Source organism: Podarcis cretensis, assembly GCF_951804945.1.
Source record: "Podarcis cretensis genome assembly, chromosome: 2".
NCBI classification, from domain to species: Eukaryota; Metazoa; Chordata; class Lepidosauria; order Squamata; family Lacertidae; genus Podarcis; species Podarcis cretensis.
The window spans coordinates 15,680,365-15,703,558 of NC_137171.1; the positions used below are offsets into that span (position 1 = coordinate 15,680,365).

At 45.9% G+C, this 23,194-nt stretch overlaps 1 protein-coding gene across 6 annotated transcripts in view; it reads right to left on the minus strand.

Moving 5' to 3' along the window:
* Nucleotides 1–17,150, minus strand: part of LIMA1 (LIM domain and actin binding 1) — a 70,484-nt gene extending 53,334 nt beyond the window's left edge. For 2 of the 6 annotated variants that reach the window (XM_079966351.1, XM_079966350.1), the window contains exon 1: nt 6,657–6,760. The gene's annotated coding sequence lies outside the window, so the exon portion shown is untranslated. Of the gene's footprint in view, nt 1–6,656; nt 6,762–17,010 lie in introns of those variants that run through there. The other 4 variants (XM_079966355.1, XM_079966354.1, XM_079966353.1 and 1 more) reach the window with 3 other exon arrangements.
* Between the last annotated feature and the right edge of the window lie 6,044 nt (nt 17,151–23,194).

The window sequence follows — 23,194 nt, forward strand, 5'->3', positions numbered from 1 at the left end:
TTACAGACGCTTCAGGTTACAGACTCCGCTAACCCAGAAGTAGTACCTCGGGTTACGAACTTTGCTTCAGGATGAGAACAGAAATCACATGGCGGCAGCAGGAGGCCCCATTAGCTAAAGTGGCACCTCAGGTTAAGAACAGTTTCAGGTTAAGAATGGACCTCCAGAACGAATTAAGTTCTTAACCCGAGGTACCACTGTATAACATTGGGCAGAGCTGGACGGGGGAGAGGGATAGTGTAAACAGCAACATCAGAAGGAAATGCAAAAAAATAAATAAATCATCATCATAATTACATAGTTAAAAGTTATCAGGTAACACAAATTTCCCTGACCTTGGTATGCCAATCAACAGAGATAATGTGCCAAAAACCCTGTGTCTCTGTTCAATCTGCAAGCAATAACATTGAAGTTCCTGGTGAATTGTAAGCCACGCTCCAGTCTCCCTTTGAAGTATAATTCGCTCCGGGGATGTTCCCCTAATAGCTTTTGAATAATGTCATTTCTGATGTCAGATTTGTGTCCATTTATTCTTTTGCATAGGGACTGGCTTGTGTTGTCCTATGAGGAATATAGAAGGGGCATTGCTGGCAGATGGTGGCATATATCACATTGGATGAGTAAGGGATGAATGAACCCTTGATTTGTGGATGACATTATTACGTCCTGTAACAGTACTGCCAAAGGAGACACAGGGACAGAGCGGGCATCGGAGTCTGCCAAAACAAACAACACGAAGCAGTCATTCAGGCAAGTTGACGGGCGAGGGAGGACCGATTTCCCCATCTCTGCTCACTCAGATTTTAAGAAGGGGAAGAGATCTACTGAGGGAAGTGAGGTGCACTACATCAAACATCTTAACTCTCATTTTGCAGGCAGCCTGCGGGTGAAGGAAAGCTAACCAGGAGACACTGCTCACTTAAATCCAGTTTCCAAAACCAGAGGCAGAGGCCCAACAGCAGCAAGTTCAAATTAAGTACAAGAACTGGTTCTTCTACTTTGCTAGCTTGGGAAACTGACCTGACCACAGAAACCTATCTAGAGGAAGTTACATTCCCCTGGGTTGAGGTTGACCCGAGGGACAGACTCTTTCTATTCTCTGGAATAATAAGAGGAGCAGCAGCAGCAGAAAATGACAGGAAAAGGCCACAAGAGCAGGGCTTGGCGAATTCAGTTAAAAGCACAGGTTCTCACGCACATACGCATTCATAAGGGGATGAGAAAGCATAACAATAACATGAAGCACTAAGCAGGGCAAATTGGGGAGGGTGGAGTACAGACGAGGGACCTTTGGCCTCAGACACAGTCAATTTTAAAGCATTTGGCAGGTTCCCCAACTTGCTCCTGTGTGCTGAAAATTTAAACGTGCAAGGGATGCGATCTGCTCAAAGACCATACAGTGGTAGCTCGGGTTACATATGCTTCAGGTTACAGACGCAGGTGGCGCTGTGGGTTAAAGCCTCAGCGCCTAGGGCTTGCCGATCGAAAGGTCGGCGGTTCGAATCCCTGCGGCGGGGTGCGCTCCCGCTGCTCGGTCCCAGCGCCTGCCAACCTAGCAGTTCGAAAGCACCTCCGGGTGCAAGTAGATAAATAGGGACCGCTTACCAGCGGGAAGGTAAACGGCGTTTCCGTGTGCGGCTCTGGCTCTGGCTCTGGCTCTGGCCAGAGCAGCGATGTCACGCTGGCCACGTGACCCGGAAGTGTCTCCGGACAGCGCTGGCCCCTGGCCTCTTAAGTGAGATGGGCGCACAACCCCAGAGTCTGTCAAGACTGGCCCGCACGGGCAGGGGTACCTTTACCTTTTTACATACGCTTCAGGTTACAGACTCCGCTAATCCAGAAATATTACCTCAGGTTAAGAACTTTGCTTCAGGATGAGAACAGAAATCGTTCTCCAGCGGTGCAGCAGCAGCAGCAGCAGAAGGCCCCATTAGCTAAAGTGGCGCTTCAGGTTAAGGACGGACCTCCAGAACGAATTAAGTACTTAACCCGAGGTACCACTGTATATTATAGCTGTCAACCTTCCCCTTTTTTTACGGGAAATTCCCTTATTCTAACGCAGTTTCCCGCTGCTATCCTGGATAGTTAGATATCCCATAGACTGTCCCTGGGACAGGTGAGGCTGCTGATCCCTTATTTTCAAATCTGAAAGTTGACAGCTATGCCCTATATGGACTCTGTGGGGTGTTTCCTAATATCACAATTGCACTGCATATTTGTCGGTTTGCCTGCATCAGTGGCTTCAGGTTAACGCACCTTCCAACATGTCGAAGCAGGTAATGAACTATCACCATTCAACTATGGGACAAGAGGTTCCACGTCCGTCATTTGCGCAATCCAGGCAAACATGTTTGGCCCTTAGACAAGCCAGTACAGACTAGGCTAGAACCCTTCCCTTGTTTGTAGCTACTTTCCCATGTGCCAATGTTTTCTCTCTTTCAAACTAGCATTTCAGCATGCTAAGCTCCCAACCCCTGGCCTGGCCACAATGTCGTGTCTCCGCAGTTTGTGTGAACCTTGCCCTAAACTGCCAAGACAGAGACAGCCGTCATGCAAACCAGTGCAGGGACGTAAGTTCATGTCACTTGTCCCTGGAATGGGCACAAAAGTTTTTCTGTACACCACAACAGCTGCGAGAATATTGCTAGCGAAGAATTGGAAGAAACAAGATTTACCAACTATTGAAGAATGGCAGATGAAGATGATGGACTATATGGAACTTGCCGAACTGACCGGGAGACTCTGAGACCAGAGAGAAGAGACGGTGGAAGAAGACTGAAAGAAGTTTAAGGAATATTTGAAAAAATATGTTAATATTTAAAACTTAGAATAGCTTTGGAAGTGGATACAGGCTGTAGGGTTAGAAGTAGAAGATAGGGTATTTTAAAATAGTATTATTTGCAAGTGATAAAAATGTTATTTTAAGTGTGATTTAAAAAAAAATGGTTAGAAATTATGATATATATAAACTGCTAAAGATGAAGTAAAATGAAAATCAGATAGGTGGGACTCGGGGAAGCCCACTTAACAATATTTAGAAAAATAAGGATATGACAAGAATTTATTTGTACTGCTTGTTTTTCTGTTTGTGTTCTTTATTTGTGTTATAAAATGAATAAAAAATGGGGCGGGGGGAATGGAACGGGCAGCCTTAAGTATAATGCCACACAGCCGTTGCTCAAGGAAGTTGAGCAGTGCATGTCAACATTGCGATGGATCACCAGCTAAACATTGTGACATATCGCTATATATAGCACTGTCTGAAATAAAGATAGAGGCATTGGCTGGCTTCATGGTTTTCCCCGCTCTGTGGTTTTTTGCCGGCTCCTGCCCTCGTGATTCGCTGCCCCCTGCAGGAGCCAGGGGAGAGCTGAGCCAGCCGAGTTAACAGGGGCTGCAGGAATCGAGAGAAGCATTGGCTGGCATCACGCTTTTCCCTACATTGTGATTTTTGCATAGCATGCGCACGAACGCACCATAATTCACAATGTATTGCCAATGTATTGCCAGACCCTGATGTTGGGAAAGATGGAGGGCACTAGGAGAAGGGGACGACAGAGGACGAGATGGTTGGACAGTGTTCTCGAAGCTACCAACATGAGTTTGACCAAACTGCGGGAGGCAGTGGAAGACAGGAGTGCCTGGCGTGCTCTGGTCCATGGGGTCACGAAGAGTTGGACGCGACTAAACGACTAAACAACAACATTACCAGGCCAAAGATAATGAAACCGACATCACGATATGGGCTTCAAACCGGTTTTGAACGATATATCGCGCCGCCCTAGTGCCAACTGGTGGCAGGTAAGGGGGGCAGGTAAGCTGCACACTAAACATAGAATTGTAGAGTTGGACCCTGAATCCAACGGCCTGCAATAGAGGAATATGTAGCCGTCCCATACAGGGATTGAACCTGCAACCTTGGCTTTATCAGCACCACCCTTGAGCCAGCTGAGCTCTACAGGCTGCTCTATACATTTGGATCCTTAGGGTATTTCATGTGCTTAAGAGGTCAGTAACATCCAGAATGCTGCAGCTAGACTGGTGACTGGGAGCGGCCGCCAAGACCACATAACACCGGTCTTGAAAGACCTACACTGGCTCCCAGTACGTTTCCAGGCACAATTCAAAGTGTTGGTGCTGACCTTTAAAGCCCTAAACAGCCTCAGCCCAGTATATCTGAAGGAGCATCTCCACCCCATCGTTCTGCCTGGACGCTGAGGTCCAGTGCCGATGGCCTTCTGGTGGTTCCCTCGCTGTGAGAAGCCAAGTTACAGGGAACCAGGCAAAGGGCCTTCTCAGTAGTGGCACCCGCCCTGTAGAACACCCTCCCACCAGATGTCAAAGAGAACAACAACTACCAGACTTTTAGAAGACATTTGAAGGCAGCCCTGTTTAGGGAAGCTTTTAATGTTTAATAGACTATTGGATTTCAATATTCTGTTGGAAGCCGCCCAGAGTGGCTGGGGAAACCCAGCCAGATGGGCAGGGTATAAGTAATAAATGATGATGATGATGAAGATGATGATGACGTTCTTAGAGGTCAGTAGCAAGAACACAACAGTCTGCATTAAGACAAATGCACCAAGTTCTTCCTTATGAGCCTCCAAACAAACAAAAAACCCCCCGTCTTTTGTAAAGCAGCCAATTCAGGGGGTACATGGCACTGCCAGAGGGAGCACAAAAAGCAATGCGGTAAGAATAATTTAGCTCCACTTGGAAAATAAGACTGAGAAGCACAGAACATCAACCACTGCCAGTGGCATTAAACACCACAGGTGTTGCATGAGCTCACGCATACGAAGGCTGCCAACCATTTAAACGTGGATTAAGTTTAAATAAGTTTGCATTCCACGAAAACTTCGCTATGGACCCCTTTCTGAGATATTGCAGCATAAGGATTTAATATTAAAAGATGAGCTTTCTTACCAACACTACTCGGTGTGTTGCAGAGACACACCAGCAACAAAATAGCCTCAAACAGTGAATAAGTGTGCGACTCAATCTCAGCCCTGCAGACTAATCCTGCAGATTAAATTGACTACATATATTACTCTCCTCCCTCCTGCTCTGTCTTGCATTAGACTAATGTTTTATGCTACTGTATCTCACTACATGGGACGCGGGTGGCGCTGTGGGTTAAACCACAGAGCCTAGGGCTTGCCAATCAGAAGATCGGTGCGACGCTCCCGTTGCTCGGTCCCTGCTCCTGCCAACCTAGCAGTTAAAAGCACATCAAAGTGAAGTAGATAAATAGGTACCACTCTGGCGGGAAGGTAAACGGTGTTTCCATGCGCTGCTCTGGTTCGCCAGAAGCGGCTTAGTCATGCTGGCCACATGACCCGGAAGCTGTACACCAGCTCCCTTGGCTAATAAAGCGAGATGAGCGCCGCAACCCCAGAGTTGGCCATGACTGGAACTAATGGTCAGGGGTCCCTTTACCTTACCTATCTCACTACATTGGAGACTTTTGATAGGCACAGCCCCACAATTTTCATATTACACATTCACTCGGTAATAATAGGATTATGTTTGCTTACAAACCGATTGCGACCATAATTTATATGTTCTTCTTTACCGCTTTTTTTTTTAAAAAGGGTGAAGCTTCTCCAACTGCAAAATGCTATCTCGGATGGCTGCGAAAGCGCCGTTTTAAGTGCCAATATGGACTTTCAGGTCTACGGGCTATTGATTTCAGCAGAACGCATTGGTTCCATTTAACTGTTCCAGACTCTGCTGTGTCAACCGCCAAGAAAGGCTTTCTGGAAGGACTGAACTGCGCATTGAGGAAGACCCCATACAAGGCACTGGCCTCACTCTTAGGCATCCCCGTTGCCCGACAAACTGAGCATGCTCTGGAACATATGTCTCCCTCCACCTGCAGTTTCAGGGCAGGACCGGCTCTCGCACCCAGAGCTTGCTTGCCAGTACTGAGCATCTCACAGAGGGATGGCTGATAAGCTTCCAAGGAAGTCCAGGGTTCCCTCCGAACAAAATTAGCAGAGGCCATCCAGGTCGATGGCTTTCACTCCCCACTTTTTCCTCATGCATGCACTGGTTCAGGACAGCTAAGTGGCTTTTGGTTGTTTTTTTTTCTGGTTAATGTTTACACATGAACACTCATCTGCAGAGCAAACATTGCCTAGGTAGGTCCTCTTGCCGCTCCCCATGAAACAGAAGCTTTGGAGAGCGACGAATGTGGACTTTAGGATCCCAAAGCAGCCTTGCATGGTTTAGGGAGTACAGAAGCTGATCCATAGCTGGGGAACCAGTCAGCTTTGCTTACGTTAGGAGTTCTGAAATTCAATACAAGCGGCGGGGAAGGGGGGGGGGAAGGTACAGAAAGCTTTAACACAGAGAGTGCTAGGTGCCCCACAGCCTCCTCAGCAACTACATACAAGTCAGAAGCAGAGAACAGCACGTTCTGAAGCAACAACAGAAAACTTGCAGGCTTTTGCTAAAGCTCAGCCCCGTCCAGCAAGCTTCAGCTGTGACGTTCACTCTGCCCTACAAAATATTGCTAAGAAAAACAGGGTAAGAAAGGTGAAAGTCTGAAAGCGATTTGGAGAGCTCAGTAGCTTTATGGCTTTTTTCTCCTCGGCCTAGAGTCCACTTGCCCTCTAAACGAGCGCTTAGAGCGAAAGGTATTTGCGACTTACCTTAACGACGAAACTGCCTCCACAACAACTGAGTAAGAAGCTTACGGAACTGCAAAAGCACCAGAGAATGTTTTGCCTTTTTGTGCATCTGTAGAAACATGCAAAGGCACTGGCACACGCTTGTACTTTTGCCAAGAGTACAAATATTTTCAGGTACATCTGGGAGCCAAGCATTTCATAAGAGTTTTGTTTTTCAATTATTAGTGGGAATTAAGGGGAAAGTTTAAGATGAACAGCTTATTTTGCGAACATTATGCTCTGGAAAACTCAAGGATTAAGACAATACATCAGGCTGGTCTTAATAAAAGTATCTCTCAATTTCAGGGACTGGTAAAAGCCCAATATTGTGATGCTACCAATACAAGAAAAGCATTGCCCCTTTCCAAAGCAGTTATGAAAGCGTGAGGCTGCTGCGGAGATCGCACAAATTTTGTAACAGATTTGCATCAGAGCAGCAGTGATTCAGTAGACAGTTCCTGCATTAATCCCAGAGAATGCAATATATCAAATGTCCTGGACCCTGCAGCCGGGGAAGCATGCATACATTTTATCATCATACCAGCAGCGTGGTTCACTGTGTAGTGACATGAGACAGGGCTTTCTCGGCTATGGCATGCCACATGTGGAAGAGGCAAGATGGCAACTAGGGTGGCACAATCCCACCGCCAAGTCAAAAATCTCTTTTTCTCCAGGGCCTTTGGAGGGACTGAACTGGCTGCCCACAGGCTTGAACTTTTCATTCTGCACTGCTGTGTTTTACCGAAGAGAGTTTTGATTTGTTGTATAATAAAATTGCTTTATAATATGAAGTGCCTGCAGTCTCTTTATAGGATACATTGGTCTAGAAATCTAATAAATAATATAATAAATATTTGTGCTATGCCTGTAAACCATGTCTGAAGCCATGATTATCGTTAACATTGGCAGGTTTTATGATCGAGACAGCCAAGGGTGTTGTTTGTTTCAGAAGTGATAACATTACAAGCCTGTTCGTTTTCCCTATGAATTTTAGTCTGCATTCACTTTACTCACATGGACGTCACTAAGTAAACACATTGCAGGCATATCTAAGGTTTCTCATCCCCAGAAACCTTTGGGTGATTACCAAGCGCACTGTTAAACTTTAAAGGAGATAAAAGTTTCTTAGCAAACACGAGATGGTCACGTCACTCCCACTTCAAAGTTATTCATTCCGGGATAAGGGAGGAATTTTCACTGAGTGCACCAAGGCTACTCCAGAATGAGTGGACATGAAATGGCTGTCCACTTCCTTCAGTTGTCCCTCACCTGCTCTTCCGAGTTTCTTGAAGCGCTGCAATATTGATGTTAAAATGTCACAGCTCTCCTGCAATGATTGCAGTTCTGCGTTTGGGGTTTGGGTTTGGGATGGGTTTTTGGAAGACGCCTGTGCGTGAATTTATGTGTGTAGATCAGTGCACACTGACCAACGCACAGTCTTCACAGTAAGGCTCTATTCTGATGGCATGAGTATCACGACGACTGGTAGATTCTTATCCGCCTTCACAGCCGTCATAACATACAGCTTGTTATCATCCGCCTGTTCTGCCATTGAGGACTTCTTGGATCATTCTTTGTCTAGCTCCTTCCCTTTGACCTTACTGCCTTGGGTGACCCTGCTGGGAGTATGAGACTCCCAGCGGCTTCGCTCACAAGGATCATAGGAACGTGCAAGCCCAGTCACCACGACAAGGTGAGTCACTTACAGACTCACTGTTAAGACCGTGTTCATGGAAGACAATCTTACTTGGCTACGAGCGACTGCCCAAAGAAGCAGAAGTTGTCCACTTCCAGCCACGACTGCAGCATCACACCCAAACTCAGTATCTATACCAGCCTGTTCAAAGCACAAGGCTAATAATAATAAATAATAATAATAATTTATTAATTATACCCCACCCATCTGGCTGTGTTTCCCCAGCCACTCTAGGCTGGGAAGGAGGACAATACATTTTCCAACTGCATTTCTTTATCGGAGCCTTTTCTGCCCATTGTATCTGTACATCAATCCACTATGGTTTATTGGTGGGCGGTTTATTTCAGTGGAACAGTGCACGTACAATGTGTTACGCTGCAGGGGTCAGCAAACTTTTTCAGCCGGGGGCCGGTCCACTGTCCCTCAGAACTTGTGGGGGGCCAGACAATATTGGGGGGGGGGATGAACAAATTCCTATGCCCCACAAATAACCCAGAGATGCATTTTAAATAAAAGGACACATTCTATTCATGTAAAAACACACTGATTCCCGGACCGTCCGTGGGTCAGATTTAGAAGGTGATTGGGCCGGATCTGGCCCCCGGGCCTTAGTTTGCCTACCCCTATGTTACGGTGTACAGATCATCTCAGGGGTCTTCTCCCTTCCAGCCACACTACAACTAATCTGAATTATGCAGGGTGGAAAACATGAAAACTTAGAACCGTTTTTAAAAGAGGTTGTTCTTTAAATAAATTTCACACAAAGTTCTAGTTTAGATCACTTTCAGAAAACCTAGGGAACTGGAGCAAGACTACTGTTCACTCACGGAGTTAAGGAAATGGGCAGCAAACTTTATGCAGTGATAAATGTAGCTTTAACACTGTTCTTTAACCTTTGATCAGTCAGAATTATGTGATGTGGCAGATAATAACACCCTACCTTCAGATGCCACTCCTTAACCAACAGCTACATATATGGGGAAACTAATTAAAATTTCTAATCAGATAACTAATGGTAGCAGTTGTTGCTCTGCTGGGCTTTATTTATAGCAGGGTTTTAGTTTTAGCAGCAACAAAATGAAACACACACACCAAGACTATAATGGCTTGATAACAATTGCAGACCCCCAAAGTGTCCCTATTTTCCAGGGACATCCCTGATTTAGAGAAGTCACCCCGGTTTCTGATCCCGGAATGTCCTGCTTTTCCTTAGGATGCCCCCATTTTCACTGGAGAAATGTTGGAGGGTTTCAAGTTATCTGACCCCTGAGCCGTCTGAAGGCAATCCTGTAGATGGAAGCTTTTAAAAAAAAGTTTAATGTTTTATTATGTTTTTCTATACTGTGGTACCTTGGTAGTCAAACAACTTAGTTGTCAAACAAATCGGCTCCCGAACATCGCAACCCCAGAAGTGAGTGTTCTGGTTCGTGAACGTTTTTCGGAAGCTGAACGTCCGACATGGCTTCCACAGCTTCTGACTGAGTGAAGCTCCTGCAGCCTTTGTTTTCGAACCATTCCGGGGATTAAATTCGAGAATCAAGGTACCACTGTATGTGGGAAGCTGCCCAGAGAGACTGGGGAAACCCAGTCTGGTGGATGGGGTATAAATAGCAAAATTATCATTGTGGAATGGGACATCCCTATTTTCATCGGAGAAACGTTAGAGGAAATGTGATTCATCCTCAGTCTCTTGAATACTTTCCCCCACAACATTTCAAATTTTCTTGCCTCTTGCAGAACTATTTTCAGTAATAATTTACTACTCCTTTCCATACACTGATTCATTTAAACTTGCCTGTGCAGCAGAAAAGGCAGAACTGAATAGAATTTACTAGTATGAAACCATTTTTTTCAAATATGTTAGCCCCTGGAATCTACTCCAGAAGATGCCTTGAATCAAAAAAAGGCTGTTAAGTTGATAGCTGTAGAACTTGTGAACTGGCAGATAAGAATCAAATGCTGCTCCCCATATTATACCCTGCTCTTGCTCCTATAAAAGTAAACTCCCTTTCTAAACCTTTATCACATCCTCAACTTTATTATAGATGTGTTGCTGCCCTGGGCTCCTTCAGGAGGAAGGGCAGGATATAAACTGAATACATATGTACATAAATTACTAGTTATTGAAAAGACAGAAGGAAAACCAACACCCAGATTGGCGCTTGTGAAACAAATTTTAACCTAATAAAGTTGGCATGGGACAGTTCTGGGTTTTTAATCTTTAAATTAAAAAACACACACAACAACAACCCCTGGCATAGCAGACTTCGACCATGTCATTCTCTTTTCTCTGGAGACCCGACAGTCTCCTCCTTCACAGCCAGTTTCTAATGGTTGTGCAGCAGTTTAAAACTCTTATTTTAAAACTTTCTGCAGCACAGCAACCGCTAACCCAGGCAGAATGTTTGAAAGAAAAACTGAAGTTAACCCAGAGACAGTTGTAGCCATTTGCTAATAAGATCCGGCTGATAGTAGATCGCTACTGAATCGGGAAGCTCATATTCAAACACAAGGGGTCATTTAACGCCCCGTAGAAAGGGTCTCTTGTTTCCAGGGGTAACGTTTATGGCAGAAGAGATGGACATCTGCAATAGTACAATTACCTGCTTTTGCCATCAAAATGCTCAGACTCTTTGCTGGCTCTGTGCCATGGTACACATGAGCTCCCTCATTAAGCTTCTCCGCCATAATAGTTCAGCTTAACACTTCCTTTAGAAGCTGCCTTCGCCAGCACAATCTAGAATGATGACTTACAGTCAACGTAGCTAACCACTGAATTTGGAAAGAAGTCTACCATTCTAAACCGACAAGGGGCAAAGCATTGCAGAGGGCTTTGGGTTTCTTTGTGCAGACCCAGATTTGGGTCTCTGCTCCACAAGGGAACTTGGGGGGGGTGGATTTACTCAATGCACAAGGTACAAACCAAGCGTACACACCTTAGCAGGCAGGCCCATACCATGCTGGCTCTGTAACACATGTTCCTTTAGAGTGCCTTTAGTGGTCATGCATTTGCTGTATACATTCGCGTGGCATGCACACAGAAAAATTCACCATTTCTGAAGACACCACTGCGTGACCTTGAGCAAGCCACAAGTTCTCAGTGTAGCCTAAACTATCTCAGAAGCCTTTTCTAGCAAAAAATATTATGATATACGTACATTTCCCGCGTCCTTGTCCCTATTCCTTCTCCCAGCCTTGCCAGAGCTTCAGCTTTAATAATATCGACATCTTTAAAAGTTCAAGGCAGTTAGTCTAATTAATACTAATTAATACTTCTACCTAATAGGCTATCATCACACTACGATATTAGAGGGCAGGAGAGAAGGGAAAAGAAATAGAATGGTAGTCAGCAGCAGCATTACATTAAAGCAAGCTTCCTCAACCTCAGCCCTCCAGATGTTTTTGGCCTACAACTCCCATGATCCCTAGCTAGCAGGACCAGTGGTCAGGGATGATGGGAATTGTAGTCTCAAAACATCTGGAAGGCCGAGCTTGAGGAAGCATGCATTGAGGGCTTATCCACACAGGAGCTTATTCTGAGTTTATTCTGCACTGGCAATTGTATGCGTTCTCATTTAATCTGCATAGCTGCCTTCAAACAATCCCAATCCCAATGTTTTCCTCTGTAAACTTGGGTTTACCCGATAGGTGAATAATCTCCACTCAGGATAGAGGACAATTTTTTCGATGTTTTAGGTGGGTGGATCAATTGTCACTTTCTGCTGTTCTCCTTTTCATGTGCTCCTAACTATTCTAGTATCCTCGTGAATAGAGGATTCCCCCCCCCCTTCGATTCCTCAGTTTTGCACACAACCAGAACACTGCACAAGCAAATTTAATTTCACCTGACTATGGGCTCTTGCACACTTATTGAGTGGGGAACTAAAACAAAAAGGTCCGACATCAGTTCTTAATTGGCATAACAGAAGCAGCAAATTAAAAGGCAGGGACAGACACAAAAGGGAATGTCTACTGGTATGAACAGGAAAGAACAAAATTGCTTCTCTTAAAAAAAATTCAAATACATGTCAGTATGAACTACGTACTCCATCCTAATTTGAATGGGGGAAAGCAGGTTAACAGCTAAATAATGCTCAAATGTGGACAAGTCCCACGTCTAGGGTTGCCACTCATCCCTGGAAAAATGTGATTGTCCTTTTTTGGGAGGGAGAAAAGTGTCCCTGGTCCTGGTTTGGACATCAAACGGCCTTTTTTCACGTATTCAAGCTCATTCTTATTCTCATCCTGAAAACTGCATGACCAGAGGGTGGGTCCAGTGGCAGGAGAAGAGTGAGAGCAAAAGCAGGAATTTTTTGTAGGCAGAGTATGGGTCCATGAGGAGGAGAGCCATTATCATGGGACGTGGGGTGGGCAGATCTGGGTGGGGGAGCTGAAGCGCAAGAAGGGGGAGACTGCACTTTGCATGGGCCTAATTCTATCCGGTTTGGTGGAGAGTTTGTACAGGCAACAAGGAGGAAGTGTGGCCGATCAAAGAGCAAGATCAGAAGAAAAAGAAATCACTAAGCACAGAGTAGCAGCTAAAACATGAGGGCACTTGTTCCAAAATCTCCTTCCTTACAAAAGTGGTGGTGAGTCAGCTCAAATTATTGCTCTCTGATTGTATTTATGGTATCTATTTCTACACCAGGTAAAGTTATCTTTTAATTCCCCCACCCCATCCCCTGGACCTGTCCCGTATTTTGCCTGACCAAAGGGGCAACCTTACCCAAGTCCAAGATGGTAACCATATTAGTAGCTATGAAGATGTCACCCACAGTGAAACCCATAATTAATCCATATCCAATACTGCAGGCCAGGTTCAATACTGAGATGCTATGACAGAGCATGCACACAATGCCTGATAACAGAGGAAAGACGGAAAGACGTTCATTCTGCTAAAAATTGGGAAGGAGATGAGTGACATCCCTCAATTTTGCATCTGTGCTCCAAATATTTATCACTGCACAGAAGGGAAGAAAAACACTACAGGTTTCACCTTCCTTTCCCTCTCCACCCCACTCAAGAGCAAAGGTTTGTTAATATAATGAGTTGCAAAGCTTCCTTCCTCTGCCCACTACACTTTAAACAAGGGAAGAAATGCAAATGTTGTACCTTGCCCCCGAGTGCTTCGCGTGAGGTCTGTTTAGTACGGAAACCAAACTGTTGCAAGTATAGGTTGTCCCTGCACAGTTTGACCCTCCACTGAAGGAATCCATTAACTGATCTAAAAAAATCTAAAACGGCATACACTTTTAACAGAACAAAAGTGGAAAGTGAGAGATATCCACTCTTTATGCAATAAAGCAACTGTTTAACTTCAGATACAGGTTCCTAAACACTTGTCTACCGAAGAGAGCCACTCTAGATATTCTCTCTCTTGCAGGTTAGAGTCAAGAATATCCAGCTTGGATTCTAAAGAAGATTTTCACTCTGGGCATTAGTAACCACTTCCTCATTTGCACTATGAACCCAGGAGAGATTTCCAATGCTCAGGTAGAAAGGTGAGTCAAGGCCACAAGCTGGCAGGAGGAGATTTTTTGGACAAACTTTGACAAATCTTTCCAGGCACACCCAGAGCTTTAACAAACCACCCCAGAGGTGCTTTGGGCATATTTATAAGCATGTGATTAGGTTGTCTTTCTTCCATCCTTTGTCCCAGGGCCCCTTGGTTAAAAGAGCCCAATTTAAGCTGAGAAGACACAGTGATCTGCAATCACTTCCACAGTCTTCATTAGGAAAGTGTGGTGTGATCCTTCAGCAGGAAAACAGACATGAGGACAAATCCCAGGTAATAACTAGTTACCAAAGAAACCACAGTACTTTGCCAACTCCGCTTTTTGTAACTTCTACACAGACGAGTACTACACTGATCCAGCATATTCATAGCCATTACCTGATTATGCTCACCAAAAAAAGCAAGCACTGCACCACTGAATGTGCAGAATGAGAACACCATGTCAACAAGCACACAGCCCTGAGCTAGACCTAGAGAGAAAAATACCTGTGAAGTATTCATGGTCAGGCTTATTTTAAGTACCAGTATGCTCTAAAGAATGGGACGCGGGTGGCACTGTGGGTTAAACCACAGAGCCTAGGGCTTGCCGATCTGAAGGTCGGCGGTTCGAATCCCCGTGACTCCCCCTGCTCCTGCCAACCTAGCAGTTCAAAAGCACACCAGTGCAAGTAGATCAATAGGTACCACTCCGGCGGGAAGGTAAACGGCGTTTCCGTGCGCTGCTCTAGTTCACCAGAAGCAGTTTAGTCATGCTGGCCACATGACCCGGAAGCGGTATGCCAGCTCCCTCGGCCAATAAAGTGAGATGAGCACCACAACCCCAGAGTCGGCTACGACTGGACCTAATGGTCAGGGGTCCCCTTTACCCTTTATGCTCTACAGAAGCGCTTAGCTGCTTTCTATAATCAACAAGAAGCCTGCAAAATACAATATGCTCACGTCCCCCACCTCAACAAGCTAAAAGGTCCAAAAAGCTCAAGAACACCCCAACACAGCGGCCACAACATAAATAGACCTAAGCCAGGGACAGGGCACCTGTGGCATCCAGATGTTATTAGACTACAACTCCCATCATTCTTCATCATTGGCCATACTAAATGATGGCAGCACACCTGGAAGGCCAGAGTCCCCATTCCTAGCCTTAGCAAAGGCAGCAGGTAGAGTGAAAAAAATTGTTTTTGATAAACACAAGGAACAGTAGATCTCCAGGACCGGGTCTAGTCTCTGGATAATAGCAGCAGTCTTCACTTGCAATCACAGATGCATGAGAAAACTATGAAGGGACCCGTTAATCTTGCAAAATATTTCTTGAATATACAGGTTGACTATTTTCTCCTCCTCACATCCTGAGAAGATCCAGCAAGGATCGCACATAGCTGGCCCAGTAGGATAAACCACATTGCACTTCCAGACCAGTTTACCGAACCTCCAAGCACATGGGACTGTGCAATCGATAAGACACTGGATAGTTTCACCCTCAAGTGACCCGTTGAGGAAAATGCAGCGCAATAACTTTAGAGATCAGGAATCGTAGCACCTCCGCGCCCAGCAGAAGTGCACAGTTCCTACTGGTGGAACAGGAAATGATGTCCAACACCCCAGATACACGCACACAAATTAAAATGCACCTGCCTGCAAATTAGGGTTGCCAGCCCTTGCAGTTTAGTCAAATTACAATCCACCCAAACGCTGGCAGCATCTGAGAAGCCACAGTCAGTAGCCTATCCTATACTTCGGCTAGCCATGAGTTACATATACCAGAGTATTTTAACCCTTTTTTTTACCATTTGAAGCTTTATAACCAAAGTACCCAAATCCTCCTTTTATTGTGGTGTTGTCATCTGCTCCCCACATAGGAGCCAACTCCTAGGGGCTGAAATCCCTTTGAGATCCCACTCAATAAAATATTTGAGGGGATTGCCATTCAAATAGTGTACATCATGCGATCCATGATGCAGGGCGGGGCTTACCTGTCTTCAACCAATAGTTTATTGACGTGGGCGCCCCTGGCACCCCCCCTCTCGAAACACGACACATTTCAAAGAGGTCTCTGCCCTGGCCAAACACCCTCCCATCAGGTGTCGAGGAGATAAAAGAACTACACCATTTTCAGATGACATCTGAAGGCATATTGAAGGCATACTTCTGTATGGAGAAGTTTTTAACTCCTGGTGTTCTATTGTGCGTTTTTTATATATATATTCTGCTAGAAGCTGCCCAGAGTGTAAAGGAAACCCAGCCAGATGGGCAGGATATAAATAATAGAACTGTTATCCTTATTATTATTAAGGGTTATCCCCCTGGGGAATGGCGGCGGGGGGGGGGAGGCTATGCTGGGTATAAGGTAAAGGTAAAGGTACCCCTGCCCGTACGGGCCAGTCTTGACAGACTCTGGGGTTGTGCGCCCATCTCACTTAAGAGGCCAGGGGCCAGCGCTGTCCGGAGACACTTCCGGGTCACGTGGCCAGCGTGACATCGCTGCTCTGGCGAGCCAGAGCCGCACACGGAAACGCCGTTTACCTTCCCGTTGGTAAGCGGTCCCTATTTATCTACTTGCACCCGGAGGTGCTTTCGAACTGCTAGGTTGGCAGGCGCTGGGACCGAGCAGCGGGAGCGCACCCCACCACAGGGATTCGAACCGCCGACCTTTCGATCGGCAAGTCCTAGGCGCTGAGGCTTTAACCCACAGCGCCACCTGCATCCCATATGCTGGGTATAAATAGAAATTATTATTATTATTATTATTATTAGTCGTCCCCCTGGGGAAAGGCAGGGAGGGGGTTGTGCTGGGTATAAATAATAGAAAAATTATTATTATTATTATTATTATTATTATTATTATTACTACTATGGGTCGTTCCCCTGGGGAAAGGCGGGGAGGGGGTTGTGCTGGGTATAAATAATAGAATTAATATCATCATTACTATTAAGGGTCCTCCCCCCGGGAAGGGGGCAATGGTGAAGGTTTTTCCGTTGCACCTGCCGCCTCGGGAATCGGGGGGTCACCCGCCGCAGAAAAGCGAGCCCACCTCCACGGGGAGAAATCGTAGGCACCGCTGGACCGGTGCATCCCAGCGACTCAGCGCCCGGCCAGGGAGATCGGCGGGGTGCCCTCGGCTACCTACCTCGCTCGAGCTTCCGACGGCCGCTCCCCGCCAGCCGGACCTTCCTTCCTTCCTTCCTTCCTTCCTCTGCTGCGACGCGCACCTGTTGCTTTCGCTATAGCAGCAGCCGCGGCGCACCTTGGACGCCGGACGGGGGAAAAGAGCGCAGCGGTGGCCACGCCCCCTTCTGGAATCCGAGCCGCCTGCGCCCGCCCCCTCAGACACGCCCCCTCGCCTCCCAAGCCAGGTCGCTTTTGCGCATGCTTCCGCCCCTATGCGGCGCGCTCTCTCTCTCTCTCTTTCTCGATCTGACCCGTTTTTTGTTTTTTGTTTTCTCCCGGTTGCCACGCGCGCAAAGGGAAAGGTCGAGGAGCGCGCATGAGCGTTTTCTTCCGCAAGCGAAAGTAGCGAATCAAATGCTCCTTTTACACCCTTAATATATCAATGATTTACCTTCTCCCCCCCCCCCATGGTTCATTTTGCATATCATAAATTCCTGCATATTTTACAAAAACCATACCGATGGGTTTTCCATTGTTGCAACCGTCAAAACTTATTTACACTGTTGGATTTATCTTAACGCTGCCAGCGTTTTCAGCTGTCCCGCAGTTTGGACAAACTCATGCTGGTAACTTCGAGAACACCGTCCAACCATCTTGTCCTCTGTTGTCCCCTTCTCCTTGTGCCCTCCATCTTTCCCAACATCAGGGTCTTTTCCAGGGAGTCTTCTCATGAAGTGGCCTCAGCTTCACGATCTGCCCTTCCAGTGAGCGCTCAGGTCTGATTTCCTTCAGAATGAATGGGTTTGATCTACTTGCAGTCCTTGGGACTCATTTTCTGTTTTACAATTTCAAATACTCACTTTATATCCTTAAAATATCAATGACTTCCCTTCTTCTCTTTCCGTGGTTCATTTTACATATCTTCTATCCCTGCATATTTTACAAAAACTATACCAATTGGTTTTCCATTATTGCATCCCTCAAAACTTTTTTACACTGTTGAATTTATCTTAACACTGCCAGCATTTTCAGCTGTGCACAATTATTTCCTGTACAGTGGTACCTCGGGTTACATACGTTTCAGGTTACAGACACTTCAGGTTACAGACTCCGCTAACCCAGAAATAGTACCTCGGGTTAAGAACTTTGCTTCAGGATGAGAACAGAAATCGTGCTCCGGCGACGCGGCGGCAGCAGGAGGCCCCAATAGCTAAAGTGGTGCTTCAGGTTAAGAACAGTTTCAGGTTAAGAACGGGCCTCCGGAACAAATTAAGTACTTAGCCCGAGGTACCACTGTAGGAGTATGCCCTTGAACTCAATAGGACTTCCTTCTGAGTAGATCTCCATTGAATTATGCTGTAAAACACTAGGAATAACACATCAGCAGTACAATATTCCTGTCTCTTACTCATTTGTAAGTCTTCTTGAGTTAAACTGCCTGGTAAGGTACTTCTGGAATGTAAAGAGCTGTTTTTTTCTGCGGCTTAAAGAAAATCACAACGTTTTAGAGGAAAAAGTATTTGAGGTGTCTTTTCCATTTGTTTTGAGCTTTACGGTGCATGGCTGTGTCATTCATGAGGTTTGCAAAAGCTGAAATCTCGAGAAGTAAATGTCATTTGCCTTTTACATCTTAAAAAATGCAGTAGCAATCACAGTGCAATCTAGAGATTTTACAAATTCCCTAAAGGCTGGCTGGCAACATCTTTTAAATCAGTGGTGGAGAATCAAACATGTATAGGATTGCTAGATTGGTTATCCAGAATTGCTAACTCTCATGCTTGACTGTAATTATTTCAGTCAAGTGCAAAGAACAAGAAACTGATACGGAAATATTCAGAACTCCAGATCTGAATCCATGGCTGGGGTAAAAAAAAATTAAAATGCTACTGTTTATGCAACGAAAGCTGATTGTAACATCCAAGACACTATCGTAAACTAATTTCCCTTATGGAGCAAGACTTCCAATTACCATTGCCTTTTATTTCTTGGGTGAAATGTGGAAAGTATCTCTGCAACTGTATCTGAGAGGGAAACCACATTTTTAAATATATAAAAGAGAAACTTAAAGAAAACATAGTAATATGGGTATCTGGGAAAAGACAACTTTCTAGCAGTAGAACCAGAAGTTCTACATTCCTCATAGCTTGCTAACAATACACAGTGTCTCAGCTGTTGACCACTTTCATTGGTGTTATGGCAAGAAACATATTCTGCTTCTTCCATCTGGAATTAGCTGCATCCTTGATTGCTCTGCACCTGTTTTCCCTTACAGTAACATGTCTGTTCCCTCATTTTTCCTGGCACTTTCATACACTAGTAAAGAAGGGTCATAGCTCAGTGGCAGAGCACATTATTTGCATGCAAAACACCCCAAATTCAGTCCTTGGCATCCCTCCAAGTAAAGTTGGAAGGGACTTATTTCAGAAAGCCACTGCTTATTAGTGTAGACCAGGCGTGGAAGACATTTGGCCTTCCAGATGTTGCTGAACTACAACTCCCATCAGCCTCAGCAAGCATGGCCAATGGCCACAAATGATGGAAATTGTAGTTCAGTAACATCTGTAGGATGGGACGCAGGTGGCGCTGTGGGTTAAAGCCTCAACGCCTAGGACTTGTCGATCGAAAGGTCGGCGGTTCGAATCCCTGCGGCAGGGTGCGCTCCCGCTGCTCGGTCCCAGCGCCTGCCAACCTAGCAGTTCGAAAGCACCTCCGGGTGCAAGTAGATAAATAGGGACCGCTTACCAGCGGGAAGGTAAACGGCGTTTCCGTGTGCGGCTCTGGCTCGCCAGAGCAGCGATGTCACGCTGGCCACGTGACCCGGAAGTGTCTCCGGACAGCGCTGGCCCCTGGCCTCTTAAGTGAGATGGGCGCACAACCCCAGAGTCTGTCAAGACTGGCCCGTACGGGCAGGGGTACCTTTACCTTACCTTTAATATCTGGAGGGCCAAAAGTTTACAACCCCTGGGGCAGACGCTTCTAAGCTAAATGGGTCAATGGTCTGACTCAGTATAAGGTATATTGCTCTATTCATCATGCCCCTAAAATATCAAATTTATATAAGGAATTAACTCCCAGTATAGGGAAGTGTTGCTAGAAATTAACTTTATCAAGTCAGAGAAAGTTTCTCAGGCCAAAGTCCAATGTGAATGCAAGGAGAAGTGACCACAGATAATGAGATGACTAGAGAGACCAAACTTACCCATAGAAATGATTCCTTAGGAGGCGGCATAGAATCAATGCATTTTATCAAACAGGCCACAATTCGCTCACCTAAAGTCTAGTGAATTTAATGCAGCGATGCTATTGGTTTTAATGGAACATCAGTTAGATTATTTACAGTGATACCTCGGGTTAAGTACTTAATTCATCCCGAAGGTCCGTTCTTAACCTGAAACTGTTCTTGACCTGAAGCACCACTTTAGCTAATGGGGCCTCTGCTGCTGCTGCACCGCCGGAGCACGATTTCTGTTCTCATCCTGAAGCAAAGTTCTTAACCTGAAGCACTATTTCTGGGTTAGTGGAGTCTGTAACCTGAAGCGTATGTAACCTGAAGCGTATGTAACCTGAGGTACCACTGTACTGGGAAACAAATCACCACCAGAAATGTTCTCTAGTTGTGGTTGATTATCCCTGGTGCTTTATGCAGTAAGGCTAAGATTTCAGAGGATTGCGTTCTTTTACTTCTGCCACACTATGGACCCACAATATACATAGACACGGTAGTGTGGCACAGAGGTGGCTCCCATAGAGCTCCCCAGATATGGTGGACTACAACTGCCCCCACCCTGAGCCAGCAAAGCCTATGATCAGGGTGGTGGGAGCTGGATGGGTGTCCAAAACATCTGGAGGGCACCATGTTGACTACCCTTGGTGTGGCTGGTTCAGATCTCACCTCTGCCACAAATTCTGTAGCTGTCCAGAGGCAATATAAATCTGACCTCATCTGTAAAAATAGGCATTCTGATACTGAGTCACCTTACTAGGCAAGGACTGTTGTAGTTATGTATGTGCAGTCCTTTCAACGTCAGAAGTGCTATTATAAATGCAAAGTGTATAAAACGCCAGGAAATAACACATTGAGATCATGGAATGAGAATTAGTTTGAATGATAAACAGTGCTTTCCCCCCTGGAGGTACCCAATGGTACGCAGTACAGGCACATTTCCCCCCAAAGGTTAAAAGTGTGGCACTTACTGCAACAACTTCATGGTGAGTACTGGCACCTTTTTCCTATAAACATATATATGTTGTTGTTGTTGTTTAGTCATTTAGTCGTGTCCAACTTTTCGTGACCCCATGGACCAGAACACGCCAGGCACTCCTGTCTTCCCCTGCCTCCCACAGTTTGGTCAAACTCATGCTGGTAGCTTCGAGAACACTGTCAAACCATCTCGTCCTCTGTCGTCCCCTTCTCCTTGTGCCCTCCATCTTTCCCAACATCAGGGTCTTTTCCAGGGAGTCTTCTCTTCTCATGAGGTGGCCAAAGTATTGGAGCCTCAGCTTCAGGATCTGTCCTTCCAGTGAGCACTCAGGGCTGATTTCCTTCAGAATGAATGGGTTTGATCTTCTTGCAGTCCATGGGACTCTCAGGAGTCTCCTCCAGTACCATAATTCAAAAGCATCAATTCTTCGGCAATCAGCCTTCTTTATGGTCCAGCTCTCACTTCTATACATCACTACTGGGAAAACCATAGCTTTAACTATACGGACCTTTGTTGGCAAGGTGATGTCTCTGCTTTTTGAAGATGCTGTCTACATATATATACAAAGGATTAAAAAGAAGGATGGCATGGAAATGAATGTTTTTGTTTATCTTCGGAAAATAGCATTTTGAAGTACAGCTATCATTCTCAGCTCTTTTATCCTTACACAAGTTCTGTGGGAAATGTTATGAGGCCTTCCCTGAGAAACTTAGAGAACTTTATAGTTGAGCCATTCTTTGAACCTGAGTCTCCCGTATGCAAATTATGGGTGAAATTCAGAATCGGTGCATGGTTCTCCTCTCCTTTCCCTGTGTGCTGATCTGGGGCGGGGCTTTCTTAAGCATATACGGCGCTGGGGTGCAAAGATCCCCCCCCGGCACCCCCCACGTTGCCCAGTCCCAGGCTCACAGGAGGGCGGAGCGGGCCGCCTGCCTCAGCATCTCGCTGGCTCGGTCGCCTCCGAACTCGCGGTGCAGAGCCGCCCGGAGCAGAAAAGCCCACCACAGCACTCTGACCGACAGGCGGGCTCTTCCCTGGACTCAACTCTCGGGCCCCGGACTCTCAGCCTAGCGCCCCTGAGAGCCCGCAACCGGGTGCCCCACACCCCTAGCACCTATGGATAAGACGGCCCTCATCTGGGGGTCCTCCTGACCCGATTTCAGGGGGCGAAGCCCCGTTGTGCAAGTGGAAGTTCTCCAAGTTTCTGAGAATGAGGCTCCTTTGGTGAATTCCACCCATAACGCTTCGGTTGTCGTTCATAATGAATGAATAGTTAATTGTGGGGGTTCAGAGGTTACCCTTATTTTGCCAAGGCTGCCGGATGCAAGATTGGGGCCATGGGAGAGACGCCAAAAGGCCAGACAGAGAGGTTGTGAAAGTCACCCTGTTCCTTCCATGCAGGCAGTGGACAGCCAGTTCCATCAACTGCTCTGGGTGGGATAATATTTTTAAAAATCTGGAGCAAGACCTCTCATGAGCTGAGCCATGTTTGCTGTACCACAGAGGCCTTCTAGTGATTGAGACAAAGGAACTTGGAAATAGGTGTGGCTGGTGAGCCACCTATGATTTCTGATAATCGTAGCTGGAGTTATGAAGGGGGAAGAATTGAGTGGCACAGTTACACCTTTCCTTCTGGCTGTGCTGAGCTCAAAGGTGTATTTCACCACAAAATAAGTAGTTTGTAAACAGACCTTGCTGGGTGCCATTTTTATGCTGTTTATTCAGTGTGTATATTCAGAGCAAGCAGGATGGCTTATGATGCAGCCTGTATCTTTGTACCACAAAATCAGAAGACAAGGAGGCCATGGTTTCTCTTGCCCTCCTCCACCTTATTGTACATCATCTAAGGTCCCCTCCAGACTGGGTTTTTTTTTTGGGGGGGGTGTATTCTGCAATATGAAATAATGGCATTTATACTGGACAAATCCACATGCTATTCCACCATTTGTGATGCTTCCCCAATGCTATCACATTGATGTTTCCAGAGGAGCAACAGCATGA